The 17,381-nt window shown below is 42.5% G+C and overlaps 1 long non-coding RNA gene across 1 annotated transcript in view; it reads right to left on the minus strand.

The window, feature by feature from the left end:
- LOC144318439 (uncharacterized) overlaps nt 1-17,381 on the minus strand; it is a 40,320-nt gene that overhangs the window by 16,359 nt on the left and 6,580 nt on the right. The gene's annotated exons all lie outside the window — the stretch shown is intronic.

Below are 17,381 nucleotides of genomic sequence, written 5' to 3' on the forward strand. Positions count from 1 at the left end.
TAAAGTCTTGAAACCCACAAGACATGTAGGCTTAGGTCTTAGTAATTTCTGCTGTTTATGTAATTTCAGCCCTGCGCGTCACTGAAAAGTTATTTATCTTAAGAAACTGTGGCCAAATTTGGCGGGTAATGCTGTCTGCCAGTGTCTGCAGATGTATTGTTTCCGCCTACATTGTGCGTGCTGTCTGTGGTCTTTAAAGAACACTACCTAACACAAGGCAGAAATGTCAACTCCCCATTCAGATTTTTTCCTTTGTTCTTAGAACCGAGGTTGCCATTTCCTAATTTTGTCAAATTTTGTGTTTGAACTGTCTTCTTTCTTGAAAGGGGGATATTATCACCCATGTAGTAGATAAGTAATCAGAAGTACTTAATGCTGTGTCAAATTACAGTAAGGTTTTCAACAAAGTAACCACAAAGGTCAGTGCTAAGGCAAGTATTTACTAAATAATGACATTTTAGATATCTGAAATGAAAAGGCTGTGATCTTAGGAAAGCAGTTACAGGTTGGGTGAGAAGATTATAAAAATGAAGTCAGAAAAGTGATAGCAAAATAGTTTAAGCTTGATGTGACCTGCTAAAGTTTTTTCTTCAGTAGAAGAAAATCAATTAAAAGAATAAAGTTGCCTTTGACCACTGTTTTGAATCCTTTAAAAAATTAACAAAATAATGTCTGGAAAAGAATTCAAAAGGATAAGCAAAAATGTTATGGGGTGAGTGTGTACATAGCTTTTGCAAGGCAAGGAAGATGACTAAAAAGGTTGTAAGTGGTTTAGAGTTCTGATTTAAACATGCATCATGCGCAAAATGCCCTTTCAAATTTAATACACCATCCCAGCCCTTAAGTGGATTCCACCTTAGACCCTACTGAAGCAATTCTTTGAGGAAAGTAACAGGGTTAGCACTAGTTTTAATACCATCATATAAAGGAAAATAGAGAATAACTTCTAGATTCATCTCTAAGTCTAGATTTAGAGAAGGCGAGTATCACTCCTTCTAGTAGGAAACCAAGATGAATCAAGGGGGATGGGCTTTAGAGATCCTGAAATCAGTAATAACATGTCAGCTGGGGAATGAGTTTCACAGATCAGAAAATGGAAACGCCACCTGATTATTTTTTAAGACCTATTTTAGAGAGACGCCTGGGTGGCTCAGTGGTTGAGTATCTGCCTTCAGCTTGGTGTGATCCCAAGTCCTGTGATCGAGTTTGACATCGGGCTCCCCACTGAGAGCCTGCTTCTCCCTCTGCCTCTGTCTCTGCTTCTCTGTGTCTCCCATGAGTAAGTAAATAAAATCTTAAAAAAAAAATTATTTTAGCATATGTGAGGGGGTGGCAGAAAGAGAGAAACCCAAGCAGACTCCATGCTGAGCCCAGAGCCCAATGTGGGGCTCCATGTCACTATCCTGAGAACATGATCTGAGCCAAAATAAGAGTCAGTCACTCAGCCGACTGGGCCATCCAGGTCCCCATCACCTGATAATTTCTTTTTAACCATGATTTGTATATGTATTCCTTACCTACATTCTACTGATGGTATGTTTTTATAGGTGTATATTTAAATATGTATTCATCCTTTGTATAAATACCTTCTCTAACTTCTCTGAAGATTAGAAATGGTTCCAACCCGTACAAGACTAAGTAAATCAGAAGCAGATATATGGCTGTGTAGCCTCGCTTTGTTATTTTAGCTCTGTCCATAAGCAAAAGGAGCAGGGTGGTGGGGAATCCAGCCACCTCCAAATTTTTCTAACTGCCTTAATGCTTTTTACGCAGAAGTTGCTTTATTTCTTGTGGCATGTTGCTGAATTATATTCAGCACTCAATATTCTGATTAAAAACAAAACCAGCCCCACTGTATCTATACATATGAGTAATCTTTAGACAAGTATTAGCAATGCATCTTTACACTTTTCCCCCAAGGTTTGTGAAATGAATGCCTGGTGTTGTGAGTGTCCTGTCATTTTAATTTCTTATTTTGAAACCCCACAGATAAATGGCCATGTGAAATGGGTACTCCTCATAAAATCAAAACTTGTCAATTTTATGTCTAAAAATAGACAGCATCTTGCATCTGTTTGTTGTGTGTGAGGAACCATCTTTCTTATTTGTTCCTATGTTGTGTGACAACTAAGCCTGGCATTTACTGAGCAAGTGCTCAATAAATATTTGCTAAGTGAATACATTTAAGTTATATTTAATTAATTTGCCTTTCTGGCAAGATACTAAGCCAAAAACCTCTCTTATAAGGTTGCCTCTTCTCCTTAGTTTGTTACAATTTATTTGGTAGGGAGTGACATAAAAATGAAATGCCTCCTTCCTTTTTACATAGCTCTTTTGAATAGAATGTGCCCACCCCCCAAAAATATGTAATTTAAATGAAAGCAATATTTTGACGTCAAGCTGTAGGTTCAAAAGAGCCCTAAAGAGTTCTTTGGCTTTGAGTTGCCGTAACCTGCGCTTCCTCTCCCTCTCTGCATATCCCAAATGTGTTCTTGATAGGCAGTCAGAAGTCACATTCCTCCTTCTGCCAAACCTTTCCTCATCAGTCTAATTCAAATGACCATTTTCTTGATTTCCTGTACTCAGATTATAAATTTTTGAAAGGTACAGACTGTTTTATGTCCTCCGACATTTCTTAGAGAATCAAGTACGCTGTCAAAACTAAGGGGCTGACTGGGACACCAGGAGGAATCTCCAAACCCCACCAGGACAATCTTAGCCTAAGAACAGCCCCATTTATTCTTTTTAAAATATTTATTTGAGGCAGAGAAAGAGAGCATGAGCAACGGGAGGGGGAGAAACTTCCCTCTGAGTGCAGAGCCCGACATGGGACTAGATCCCAGGACTCCAGAGATCATGTCCTGAACTGAAATCAAGAGTCGGATGCTTAACCAACTGGGCCACCCAGGTGCCCCAACCCCTTTTATTCTTAAACATCTATAGGATTATGCTGTTTTCCCTCTCCTAATTTCCCAAAACTCCACCCCATTCTAGCCATATCAGTTCTAATTTCCCTCCACTCCATTTTGCTGGTGTACCATTCCCATTGCTTTGACCGCAGTGGAGACAGAACAGCTGCGACATTCTGTCTATAATAACCTTTCACTTCCTTCTATAAGAGGCAAGTGAGCAAAAATTTCATAATTATTACAGTTGTGTTTTTACCTCCTACAATGTACCAGGAGCCATAACAATCAAATCAATTTGTTTTAAGGACTTGTAAGTATGCATAAAGTACTATGGGAAAGCATTATATACACACTTGATTATACTTTGCTAAAGCGATTCATTTTTATACACATAGAACCCTGTTCATCTCAGATTTTCCTGAGACTGCTTCAGGTCCAAAAATGCTAGTCCTTGATGTGTTCTGTGAATTTCAAAATTTCTGCATCCAAATTGCATTTTTAAGAATGTCTCTCAACTAAGTAGTGTGAAATTGTTAGAAATGTGTTCTAGTTCTTTAGCTTCAAAAATATGTCCGCTATAATGTGGCATTTAAGGCTCTCCTGCTTTGTGAACCATCTGATGCATATATTATTGAGTAAAATGGATAGTCTTCCAATGTTTTTTAAACACCATAGGAGGCCTTAAATATTTTCATTGAGGTTAACAAGCATAGATGTAACAACTGGGGAACCAATGCCCCTTTACTCATCTGCTACCAATTAAAAATAAATCCTGTCTGGAGGCAGCATAACATAGGAGTCAGCCAAGGCTGGCTCTTCCCTGTACTTTGAGCCTTGCTTTGCTTAGCTATAAAATGGGGTTTATATACCTACCTCCTCGTTTAGAGGAATGAATGAGAACATACTCCCTAAGTGTAATGTTGACACAGTACGTAATTGTTTCCCTTCCCTCCTTCCTTTCTTCCCCTTACATTTCCCCCTCTACAGGGGACTCTTGTCTAAGAATATTCTTACATATTTTTTCCATAACCATTTTTTGTTTGTTTTTTGCTATTAGGGCTTTTAAACCAGTGAGTGGAAGATTGCCATAATCTGGGATTCTGTGAACCTGACACTTGTAATACTTATTTTCTATGCATAATGATGTTCTATCCACCAGATGGCAGGAGTTCCTTTGGCATGTTCTATCAGCTGTCCAGACATGTTTGGACTAGTGTATTAGTAAGGCTATTAAAACAGAAAAGAACATACACAAAAATAATGGCCCTTATACAATAAAAACAATTTGCCAGGCAAAGGAGGGGCGGGGGGCAGTGGCTAATGATCACCGACCCTGCCCTCACATTTTCCAGGCACAAATTTCTTATATGTTGTACTCTTTCTCTCTTGGGCTTTTTCATATCCTCCTCCCTTTGCCTGGAATACTTCACTAAACCCTGGCCTTGATTACCTGAATAACTCCTGTTCATCCTTCAGGGCTCAGTTCAGACATCACCAGCTTTAGGAAGCTGCCTTTGACCTCTCATTTTGAGTTCAGTGCCTCATGCCCTTCCTTCCTGATCCTCCAGTCCTGCTCATCGTTTGTATCCTGTTCAAAAGTTTTCTCCTCAAACAAGCCTCCCAGTTTACTTATTTATCATCTCTTCCTCTAGAATCTAGAACAGTGCTTTGGACAAATGGACAGTCAAAACCCTATGGTAAGGATGGCTACTTCCACAACACCCTCTAGTTTCCGGTCATTTCTGTGTGTGGCATTTACAGCGTATATTATCAGTTTCTTATTTGTATCTCCTACTAGATTGTAAAATTCATGACAAGATTTGGTGCCTATTTTATGCACCACTGTATCTTATAGTGAAGGCTCAATAAATGTTTGTTAAAAAATGAGCATACATCACTTTAACATACACTCATGTATGCAGTATGACTACAGTGAAGCAAATTGGTTTTTGAGGAACTCAGTGAAGCAAAGGAGGAGACATGGTGGCAGGGCTACTATTTATACTAGTTTTTTTTTTTTTTTTTTTTTTTGCTACAACAGCATCTGTGTGTTTATTATCAGCCCCCAAACAAAAGTATTCTAAGCTTTCTGACCCAGGGGTGGCAACTGAACACCTAGCTTTAAAAAAACCCCACATTCTAGAGATGAAGTGTGTGGATTAAGGGTGAGGAGATGTCTGATATATTTTTCTGTCTATAAGTACAAGTGCTGGAGGATTTTCTGTTCCTAAGTTCCCAAGGGGAAGAAAATACAGCAGTGCCTGACCTGCTGTGTGCCTGTAGAAATACTGAGTGGCTCATTTTCTCAACTGGTCATTTCCCTCCTCTCTACTGCTGATGGTAACACTGATTCTGTTTTGCTTCCTCTCTTCCGTGTCTGCAGTGAAAACCAGGCTGAACAACTCCCCCAACTCCCAAACATGTACCCGTCTTCCACCTGCGGCTCCCCACTCACCTGCTTCTTCAGCCTGCCCCTCCTGCGCGTCCCCATGGCCCCTGCCTCCTCCTGTAGCCACGGACTAAAGACAAGCCAAAGCGCTGGTGGTCAGTGAAGAAGCCATGGCATTCCTCACCCTACATCAGATGCTAAACTGATTTTCCCTGACCCTGTAGAGCCATGAGGTACACCTGGTACTCTCAACAAAGCCAGATTGTTTCGATGATCCTGATGGGACCAAGATGTTTACATTCTTCTCACTCTCTCATCACCACAACGTGAGATAGAGCCAAATATGTTGCAACAGCGTGGCCTTGGGCCTGTGGCTCTTGAGTTATGAAATGTTGTGGCAAACTCTCTTTGTACAGAGATGTTATCAGCAAAGGACTCTGTCCTGAATCCTATCAGTAAGAATGCTCGAGGGCTTTTCTCCCTGTCTGTGCTCACAGAAGTGTCTCCCTGATGGAACAGGCATCTGAAACCTTCATAGGAGTATAGGCAGGAGTCCTCTGACAATTCCCTTTTTCCTTCCCAGATACCATGTTTATACAGTTCATCGAAATGGGGGCTTGGCAGTGGCATATGAACCCCCCGAACCTGATGCTTCCCTAAGTGCACATTTAAGGGGTGACAGATGTTTGAATTGGCGGCTGGGCTGCAGTAGGTGGAAATAAGAACATTGTGTTTCTTTCCATGTAGAGTCATGTATAGTTTCTCCAGCATGTGATAATGTTGCAATAGGAAGGAAAATCTGAACTTTAGTTTTTTTGGTTTTCCTCTGGATATAAATTTTAGGGACTCTCTCCATATTGGAAAATCTCATAGGACTTTCTCCCTCTTTGAGAGCCTTGCATTATCCTGATTTATGTGCTTATCTCATCCTTGAGCCATGTCTTATTGATTTTCACATTCCAAACTCATCCTTTTCCCCACCCAGTGTCGAACATAGTGCTTTACCCTGAGCAGGCATTTGGTGAAAAGGTTAAAGTGGCTTTGGAGCTGTTTTCATCCAAGCCTTCTATTACCCAGTTTGATTTGGATAATTTAGTATTTAAATTCTAGAAAGATGGCTGTAGGAGACTCAAGTTAGGCTATATGCTCAAATTGAGGGATTCTCAATACATAGGATGGGTCCCCCAGTGATCATATCAGTGTTGTTACCCTGCCCCCTCCCAAACACACCCCACATTTGATCTAGGGCTTACACCTGATCACATAGGGTCCCTCAAATTTTTACTTCCAGATATTTAAAACTTAAAGGGATTGAGTTTAGTCCTATTAATGACTAGGATCTTAAGGGAAGAGTCAAACTTATATCCCCAGGACTGGCCTTGGGGATAGGCCACTTCACCTGTGACCTGGTCCTTCAGCTCCTTCCATTATGTAAGCTATGCAGCATCCTTCCAGGAAACCCCTTTTGCACACACATAGGCTAGGCTTAGTTTCTGTTGCACATACTCAAAGGACCTGAGCCAATGCAGTGATAGAAAGGGGCACAGAGAGGAGTACCTGAGTGGCTCAGTTGGTTAAGCGTCTGTCTGCCCTTGGCACAAGTCCTGATCCCAGGGTCCTGGGATGGAGGTCCGCATCAAGCTCCCTGCTCAGTAGGGAGCCTGCTTCTCCCTCTCTCTCTGATGCCTCCCCCCCCACACTTGTACTCTCTCTCTCTCTCTCTGTCAAATAAATTTAAAAATCTTTAAAAGGGCAGGGAGGGCAAAGAAAAAGCCTGCTAGGCTTTGAAGCCTGCCACTGCCTTCTACCTCCTGTGTGTTATAATACAAGTCATATGCTACTATAAACCTCACATTCATCTTTATGTCACCAATGATCCAAACCAATGCTGGTGAGAGTACACTGAAGTATGGGTGGAATTGTAAGATGCAGAAATGGCAGAGGGCGTTCATTCTGAGAATGACAAATAGCATAGGGCTCCTATTTGGGAAGCAGAGAGCTCCTGTGGGGCATGAGATTCCTTGTTTTATTTTTTTTAATTTAACTTAATTTTTTAAAAAGATTTTGTTTGTTTGTTTATTTATTTATTTATTTATTTATTTATTTATTTGACAGAGACAGAGAGAGGGAGAGAGGCACAAGCAGGCAGAGCAGCTGGCAGAGGGAAAAGGAGAAGCAGACTCCCCTCTGAGCAGGGAGTCAGACTCAAGACTCCATCCCAGGATCCTGGGATCAGGACCTGAGCTGACAGCAGACACTTAACCGAACAAGCCACTCAGGCACCCAGATTCCTTGTTTTAAAGTATAAGTTTTATTATTATTTAGGTATGGCAGGCCAACCAAAGATTAGAAGATTAGGAGAAGACTGCCCTGAAAGAGACAGTTATACTCACAACCCCGGGAGAAAGGGCATACCACGTTATAGAGAGCCATATGGGGAAGCACCAAGCAAGCAAGAGCAGAGTAAAACATGGGCAAGAGCCTTTACCATGGTTTCCATGGGAAGGAATGGGCAAGACAGAGTAAGGTTTAGAGTTGGCTAGTTGGAACAATTTTAGTGGGCTCAAGGGGATAGGGGCTGGCCCAGGGGTATTTCAGGCAGGGGAATGGTATCCTTGAAGGTGAGCGAGAGAGAAGGCATTTGGGGGTGTGGGCTCTGGATTGGTTGATTTGCCTTTTTTTTTAAAGTAAGCTCTATACCCAATGTAGGGCTTGAACTCACAACCCCAAGATCAAGAGTTGCATGCTCTACTGATTGAGCCAGCCAGATACCCTGGTTTGCCCTTTAAAAAAAAATTTTTTTTTATTTATTTATCCATGAGAAATAGAGGCAGAGACACAGGCAGAGGGAGAAGCAGGCTCCCTGCGGGGAGCCCAGTGTGGGACTTGATCCTGGGACTCGATCCTGGGACTCCTGGATCACACGCTGAGCCGAAGGCAGATACTCAACTGCTGAGCCACCCAGGCGTTCCCTCCCCCCCCCCCCCGCCTTTTTTTTAAAAAGTAAACTCTATACCCAACATGGGCTTTGAACTCATGACCCTAAGATCAAAAGTCTCACACTTACCCAACTGAGCCAGCCAGATGCCCCTGGTTTGCCTTTAAAAGGTGCACTCTGGGGCTAGTTGCTTACTATCTCTAGGAATTGGCTAGCCCGAGGAAGGACAGTCCTTCCAGAGTCACCAAGGCCCAGATGTCAAAGAATCACAAAATAACCGCCCACCTCAAAAGCAAAAAGCCATGTTTGACACATTCCTGTAGGAGGACACTGGGGGTACGAAATGGGAGTTGGGACTAAATTATGAGGCACCACAGACATTAAGCCAAGGAGTTTGGGTTTCATCCTACAGATTCTCCTGCAGCACCCTGAAGGACTTTGGGTAGGAGCATGATATCAGAAATCCTATTCTGATGTCTTTGGAAAGGTTGAGGTAGAATTTAAGAATCAGATCAACAGGACCTGGTGACTAACAGAATGTAGGGAGGAAGGGAAGAAAGGAGTAAAAACTAACTCCAATATTTCAAGCCTTTATGATTGGAAGATAGCATTACTATTAATAGATATAGGGCAGTTCGGGTGGCTCAGTGGTTTAGTGTTGCCTTCAGTCCAAGGCGTGATCTTGGAGACCTGGGATCGAGTCCCACGTCCAGTTCCCTGCATGGAGCTGCTTCTCCCTCTGCCTGTGTCTCTGCCTCTCTCTCTGTGTGTCTCTCATGAATAAATAAATTCTTTAAAAAAAAAAGAAAGAAGAAGAAGAAGAATAGATATCGGTGTCTGAGAAGGCACCCCGATAAGAGATGTGGGAAAAAAGGGCCAGAAATGATGAGGAAGGTTTCACAGATGTGAAGAGGGGAATGGCACCAGAACATCTGTGTGACCATGGCCAATAGGCAGTTCCCATGTATTGCTGCCTTGTGTGATTATATGGCACTGTGGGTGTCTCAACTCCCAGGCTATGTCAGAAGAACCCTTGTCACTGTGTCTTCCTATCTTTGTCCCTCTCTAACATATAGCACAGAGCTCTCCCTTTGTCCCTGCCCCTTGGGAGGCTAACCTAGACTATTTGTCAGAAGGCACATCTACCAGACTTGTCCACATGAGCAAGGAACCAGTCTCTTTCACTGCCTAGCAAAGGTGTCACAGGGTTACACTCAGGACACAGAAAACATATTTAATACCTGTGAGCACTGGCTTCCTCATCTCCAAATGAAGGGTCTCTCTGGGTGTTCTCTAAGGTCTTGTCTCATGCTAACATTTAATGAATCATTTCTAACAAATGTATGGATTTTGAGACTTTATAATGCTAGAAAGTAGGTACCTAGTAGAACAGGGCAGTTGCCTGCTCTTGTTTTGTCAGTACCACCTTGAGGCACATACCTCTTCCACCTTGACTCCTACCAGACCTTGTTGGCCTGAGAAGCAGTCGATTCTAAGGGTGTAAGTGCCTTCCTATTCCCTTTGCCATCCTCCTAACCTTGGCCCCCATTTATGCCTGGGTAAGCCCACCTGTTGGGGTCAGTGGCTTCCAACTTCTACCACAGACACAATAGTCAGAATCTAATCAGGACCTCTCTAGAGTGTCCTACTTCTACTGTAAGAACATGGTGATGCTCATTCATTCAGTGGTGAAGTCCCCATGATGAAGAAGAAACCAAGGGAAAGGGGAAAGGAAGTCACATTTCCTAAGGCCCTTCCACATGTGGCCCTCTCATAGGTTCTTTTTTTTTTTTTTTTTTTTTAAAGATTTTTGTCTATTCATGAGAGACACAGAGAGAGAGGCAGAAACACAGGCAGAGGGAGAAGCAGGCTCCCTGTATCTCCCTGCCCCACAGGCAGATGCTCAACCACTAAGCCACCCAGGTGCCTCGTCTAATGGATTATTTGAATCCCCTTATTAACCACTCTCATAATGCCTTGTACGGTATATAATAACATCATCAGACTTGTAAACCTAAGTTCACTGTCTCTCTTCCTGTTAGAAGTGTGTGTTCCATGAAGACAGGGACTATATTATGCCTGTCTTGTTTACTTCTCTATTCTAGATCCTCACAGAATATAAAGAAAATGGTGGCTATGAGCAAATATTAAATGAATGAGTAAATAAATAACATTTCATCCTAATAGTTCTACAAAGTAATAGTATTTCCATTCTACAGAAGTTGAGGTTCAGATGCATTTAGTAGCTTGCCTGTGGCCACATGGCTAGAGTCGGAGTGGGATGGCTGATGGTAGGTGACCCAGGCTGGGCTTTTTCTATTCCCCAGGTGCATCCTCTGTGAAAACTGCCCCAAACAAGAGCCACTGCCATGCTCTAGGTCTGTTCTGTGAAATAGAAATGGACCACAGCTAACTTAAGCCAAACAGAATTTATTGGGATGATATCAAGGGCTCACAAAATAGGAGAAGAGTTAAGAAACCAGGGCAGAGGTGAGTATATGTAAAGGTTGAGTGAGGGCCTGGAGTCATATCCTCTCCAACAGACTTAGTTCCATTCTTATCAACAGCACCGCTCAACTCAGAATCCACAAGGGAGACTTTAATTGGCCAGAGGAGGGCAGCATACCTGTATTGACAGTCCCACCAATATTGTACATAATGGGGAGAGGAAATTCCCAAAAAAAGAATCCACAGGATCTTACCAGGAAAAAATAGGAGTATGTGCTAGGCATCCAAAAATATAGCAGGTGTCCTTTACAGACTGTGACATGGAGGACTGCCAGGGTCCTGAGCCAGAAATGAGTTGTCCCCTCAAGCTGCTACTTTTCCCTCTGCTCCTTCAGGAGGTATTAATGGAGGAGGGGCAAGCGAGCGGAGGAATCTATTACAAAGCCATCTTTGAGGGCCACATGGGCTCCTCAGAAGTTCCTCAAGGATTGAAGAAAGTGAGAGCTCACTTGTCTCCCAACCCAAAAACCCCCTGTCAGACCTGGCCTAGCTGACTGTTTGTTGCTTCTGTTGTTATTCACACTTCCTGTGGGATCATTTCAAATCCCTATTTCCTGATGGTCCAACATCCTTCTGCAATCAACTGGCAGGGGGTAAAGCCTGCCAAAACCTCAGGTAGCAGCCCTGCCCAGCACCATTTTCAGCAACATCCTGTGTTCACAGCTTTTCGGTTCAGCTCCAAATGCCAATTTTGGTTTGTGAAAATTTCCATGGCCTCCTGCTAGGCTGGTGTTCACATATCCCAGCACATAGGCACAGTGACTTTGGCCAGACTATATTCCTCCCCCAATGGACCCCAGCCCCACTCTGTGCCCTGTGCTATCATTATGACCTTACACAGAACATCTTTAATGTTGGCAGTAAGCTCTGACTTCTGGAGCATCCTAGCAACCCTGTTTGGTAAATGGGCTTATTTTAGGAACCTAGAGAGCTTAAAAAACTCCCTTATAGTTATATGGTGTGATTATGGTAGAGCCAGTACTGGGAATCAAGGCTTTTGGTTCCTGGTCCCAGGCTTCATTAATAAGGCTGTTCAGTCGGGTCAGTGAGAGGCTTGTAATTCCGCTATAGTACACCCAGAGAGCCCATAATTTTACAATTAAAACAAAGCCCTGAATTTTCTGTAGAAGTAATTGGTTTAGAAATTTCGCTCGGTGAGTACCTACTATGTCGTCAGACTCTGGCCGAAGCACTTTACATACATTGCCTACGATGCTCACAACTACCTTAGAATTTACTACTAGCCTCACTTCATGGAGGCTCAGAGGTTAAGTAATTTGTCTCAAGTCCATACAGGTAGTAAGTGGTAGATGCCAGATTCAGGCCCAGCAGTCTGGCTCCAGAGCCCTGTGTTTTTCCACTGCACTTAAATCCATAACCACCTCCCATAGGTATTCTCTCTTCCTGTAACACACACACACACACACACACACACACACACACACACCCTCCCCAAAGACCTAAGAGCCTCCCTGTCCTTTGTTTTAATGAAGAATAATTTACATACTATAAAATTCACCCATCATATGTGTACAGCTTGATTACTTAAGTGAATTTAAACCTTCATACAGTCACTATTATCATAATAATCCAGTTTTAGAATGTTTCCATCCCACTGAAATTGTCCCTCCTATTCTTATACAGTTCATTGCCATTTCCCCCTCTACTCTGATCTGCTATCTCTATGCTTTCAACCATTTCTAAAAATTTCATATGAACAAAATCATACAAAAATTAGTCTTCCGAGTGACTTTTTCTACGATGCATGTTTTTGAAGTTCATCTGGGTTGTTGCATATATCAGTAGTTCATTCCTTTTTGTTTATCCCCTCATATGGATAAACCAGATTTTGTTTATTTACATACTAGCTGGTGGGTAATTTGATTATTTCCAGTTTGGGGTAGAGGGAAGGAAAAATCATTTGCCCTCTACTTTTCTGACTACTTGGCCCAGACCCCTGAATAAAAAAACAGATCAATAAGAAAAAACCAAACAGAAGTTTATTAACATGTATACCTCAAGTATACATGGGAGACACCCAGGGAATAATGGGTAATTCCCTGAGGTGGTCTCAGCCTCCAGCTGAAATACCATTTTCAGCTAAAGAAAGAAGAAAGTTGTCTGTGGGGAGGGAGTGTGGGGGTAGAGGCAGTTATGAGAGGTTACTAGAAAAAAGCATGGTTAGAACAGGGTAAGGTTTGTTCTTCAGTTTTAGGTCAGTGCCTTCTACACTAATAAGGTTCTCTTGTGATTTAGAATCATCTTTCCCTTCCTGGTACAGAAATCTCCTTACAAATGGAGATTTCTTTCATAAATGTAAATTTCCCTTACAAAAGGGTAAATTTGCCTTTTCCAGGACTTCTCCCATGTCTGATGTTTCTTAAAATAATCCTTATGCCAAAGAGGCATATTTTGGGGTGGCATATTCTGCTACCCCTCAGGGGCTGTTAAAATGTAGCTGTGAAAGTTTGCATGTAAGGGTTTGTGTGGATATATGTCATCATTTCTCTTGGGTAGATACTTAGGAGTGGAATGGTGGGGTCATATGCGAAACATATATTTAACATTTTAGAGATTGACAAGCTGTTATCCAAATTAGCTGTACTATTTTATGTTTCTAAAAGCCATGTATGAGAGTTTCAATTTATCCACATCCTTGCCAGTACTTGATATTGTTAATCTGATATAGTAGCCATTCTAGTGTAGATGGTAGCAGCTCATTGTACTTTTAATTTGCATTTCCTTGTGACTAATCTTGAATATCTTTTCATATGTTTCATGACCGTTTGTATATCTGCTTTGGTGAAGTGCCTGTTCAAATCTTTTGTGCACTTAAGAAAATCAATTTATCTTCTTTTTGTAAGAGTTATTTCCATATTGTGGATAAAAGTCCTTTATGTGATATATGTTTTACAAATATTTTCTCCTTTTTTTTTCCTCCTCTGTGGATATCCAATTGTTTCAGCATCATTTATTGAAAAGACTATTGAATTGCCTTGACATCTTTAGATAAAATCAACTGACTATAAATGTAAGGCTTTACTTCTGGAGTCCATTCTGTCCCATTAATCTATATGCCTGTCTTTAGGTCAATACCACACTGTCTTGATTACTATAACTTTATAATAAATCCTCCAACTTTGTTCTTCTTTTTCAAAATTATTTTGATTTCTCTAGATCCTCTACATTTTCATATAAATGTTAGGATCACCTTGTCAAAATCTACCCAAAAAACCTGCTAGGATTTTGATGTGTGATTATGTTGAAGCTGTACATCAACTTGGGGACAATTCCTATCTTAACAATATTGAATCTTTCAATTCATGAACATGGTATATCTCTACCTTTGTCTCATCTTTACTTTCAGTGTATTAAGGTTTACACTGTATGTTTTGAGGTTTTCAGTATATATATCTTAGACTTCTTTTATTAAAGGTATAGCCAAATATTTTTTGCTATTGTGAATGGAATTTTAACAAGTTCATTGTTTGGTCATTTGTTAATGGTGTATCCTACAATTCTATTAAACTTGCTTATTAGTTCCAGTAGACTTTTGTAGATTCTTTAGGCTTTTATATATACAAAAGCAGTCACCTGCAAATAAGAACCATTTTACTTCTTCCACTCCAATCTGTGTGTACAGTTTTCAATGTCTTTTTCTTACTCAGTTGTACTGACTAGGGATCTCCTGTTTAAAAGTCACTTGAAGTGGTGAACACAAACATTCTTGTCTTTTTCTGTCATGCCCTTTTGACAGATCTTGGATGGTCTCTTTTCAAAGGGATCCCTGATGCCTTTTCTAGAAAGGAGGAGGTACTGCAGATAACCAGTATCTCAGGACAGCAACTTTCTAGCAGTGGCCTGAGACTCTTGTCATCTCTCTTCTCCCCAACACCTGCCCCCTGTCTTAAAGCCGTTTCCTGCTCCTACAACTAGTCCTATGCCTAAAGCCTTTCTGTTTTCTTAGGGTGTTCCCTCAGCATCTCCTCCTGCCTTATTGGCTCCATGCCTGAAAGACTTTTGAAACTCATTTCTCTCTTGAACTTTCCTCTCAGCACCAGTTTTAGTACCTCAGTGTAGCACCTGCTTTCCTGGCCCCCTTCCATAGGGTTCAGTGAAGGAAGATTAAAAATCAACTAAAGTGCTTGGAATTCTGTTGAAAGATCTCTTGAAATGCCAAAAGGAGCTGAAGATGAGTCTCAGGAGAAGACTGTGACAGCTGAGACCCTCCTAGGCAATGTGAGGTCCTGCAATGAGCTTTTTTCTAAACTCCATCTGCCTTTGCTTTCTTCTCTCCCATGCTCTTGAGAGCACCTGCTAAACCCAAACAGCCTAATCCCTCTAAAGCACCATAAACTCACCATGTTTATCTCATGGTCTTTGGTTATGCTGCTCTGTCCCTCCTGGAATGCCTTCCCACTTTCCTCTGCCTGTCCACAGCCTGCATCTCTCTCCATCAGCACCTGGCTCCAGTTCCACAAAACTTTTCCCGATCACACTGGCCCATGGGGAGCTCTCCACCTCGCCACAGTTGTACTCAACTGCCATTCAGTTCACAGCAGGTTTGTGCTGTGTAATTAGTATGATTTTCCCAGACCACTTGGCTGTGAGAAACTTCACATTTGCTTGTTCTAAATCATGATCTCTGGCTTGGATCTACCCACAAAAACTGATGAGAACTTCAATTTCATCTATCAACTTCTTCTTTGAGGTTCTGGTAGTGGCTATGGGGGCAAGTCTTAAGTATACTTCACTGCTAAGTTATTTACTATCTATGCCTCAAGGCCCATCAGTTAGTTAAGCAGTAGAGCAAAATCCAGTTGTCATGCTGAGCCCAGTAATGCCTTGTTGACCAACTGATACATGGAGTGCACTGGATTCCCTCCTACTACCCCTGGCTTGTTCTTCGTGTCTTCCCTCTCTATAGAACAGCCTCCCACCTCCCCTTGATTCCCCACAGAACCCTGTGATGGCCATCCTGCATTGGCTAACATTGACCTATGTGATCACAGAAGTGGGTGGTGCCAGGCCTTGTAGCCTAGCAGGTGGTGCTGGGAGAGCTAGAGATGCTGAGGCCTGCAGGAGTAGCCAAGCCCCTCCCCTGACAGTTCTGGCCTCCCAGAGGCTCCTCTGATGCCCTTGGGAAACCCCATTCTTGACCCTGGCACCCAGAATTGTCTCATGGTTCATGCTCTTTCTGCCTGCAAAATCTGTGCCTGTCTCTCTGCCTTGCCAGCATTTCCATAACACGCAGAGGGCCGTGAATTACAAAAGTTACTTTTCACCAGTCAATTCAAGCTAGCCTGGCACTCGTCCCTCATTCTCCTTTGTCAACGAGGCAAAGACTCAGTTGTTCACTCAGCTTTGTCTTGCAGCAAGGCAACCCTTTCCCTGCCCTTCCTCTCTCCCCAGAAGCCCTGAATGTGCCTTGCTCTTGACCCTGCTCTGAAGTGTGTGGAAAATCAAGGCACAGGGCCACTCTGGGATAGGTGGGAATTGGGACCGGGAGGGAGGAAGTTGGTGGAAACAGTTCGCAGTTGGCAACTCATTAGTTGGGTGTTATTTTACTGCTGGGCAAGAATGATCAAAATAATATCCGTGGGAAGGTCTCCAAAAGCCCAGGCACTGTGTACTGCTGGACTATCACAGTGTGGAAGGCAGGATGTGAGCTGGTTGCTGGATGTGCCCTGGGGGCTCGCTCTGGGAACTAACAGGGAAGAGCGCCCTGTAGGTCCTTGACAGATTGAGGTATTTCTTTCCAACTTGATGGCTTCTTGGGGAGGCTGCTCCTCGACCTTGTCCTTCCTGCCTCCATGCCTCCATCTTTCCATCCCTCAACTCAGCAGCCTCCTTCATTCATTTGCACTGATCCCCCTGGATTATCTCCTACAAAATTCAGTGTGAAATTCACTTCTCTCTCAAGCCTCTCTTTTCTGATACCATCCAGTCCAGTTCCCTACACGTTTGATCTCTTTCACCTGTCAGGGCTTTGAAAGGATCTGAAATCTTACTTCTTAATTGAAAGTCATAGATTATTCTTTCTCCCTCCTGTACAGCAGCTCATCCACTTCTTGGCCCAGATGATGCTCACCAACTCCCACAAAGCCTCACCTATGCTTCAAAACCAAACCCCAGGATGTCAGAAGGAAATATCCAGAGTGGTTCCTTGGACCAACCTGGTACAGCTACTACCCTCCACAGGCCCTCCATCTCAGAACTACCAGGTTCCCTGATGCCTCTCCCCGCATGGAGACCAAAGTATGTTCATTAGATTGACAGATAATTTTCTGTTTGTACTCTGTTAACCCAAAGAAAAAGTTTTGTGGAAAAGGCAAGTGGAAATTCCTAAGGGGAGCTGTTTATTTCAGAGCAGGTCTATGGTTGTTAGAAGAGAGTCAAGGTGTATTTGTGGAAACAGGAGGGCTGTTAACAGCCTGTGGGTCTGAGGATGAGACACCAGTATCTCCCATAACCCTTTATTCCATGCTGACCCATATCCCCACTGCCTCCTACAGAGTCCTCCCCCAGGAATTTTCAGTTCCTACATTGTGTTTCTGTTTTTTTCTAGCTCTTGACATTTTGACTTTTTCATCCTGTTCTAGAATCTTAGTTTGCTTCCTGGCTTCCAATCTGACTC

The sequence above is a fragment of the Canis aureus genome, chromosome 8 (genome assembly GCF_053574225.1).
Source record: "Canis aureus isolate CA01 chromosome 8, VMU_Caureus_v.1.0, whole genome shotgun sequence".
Taxonomy (NCBI): domain Eukaryota; kingdom Metazoa; phylum Chordata; class Mammalia; order Carnivora; family Canidae; genus Canis; species Canis aureus.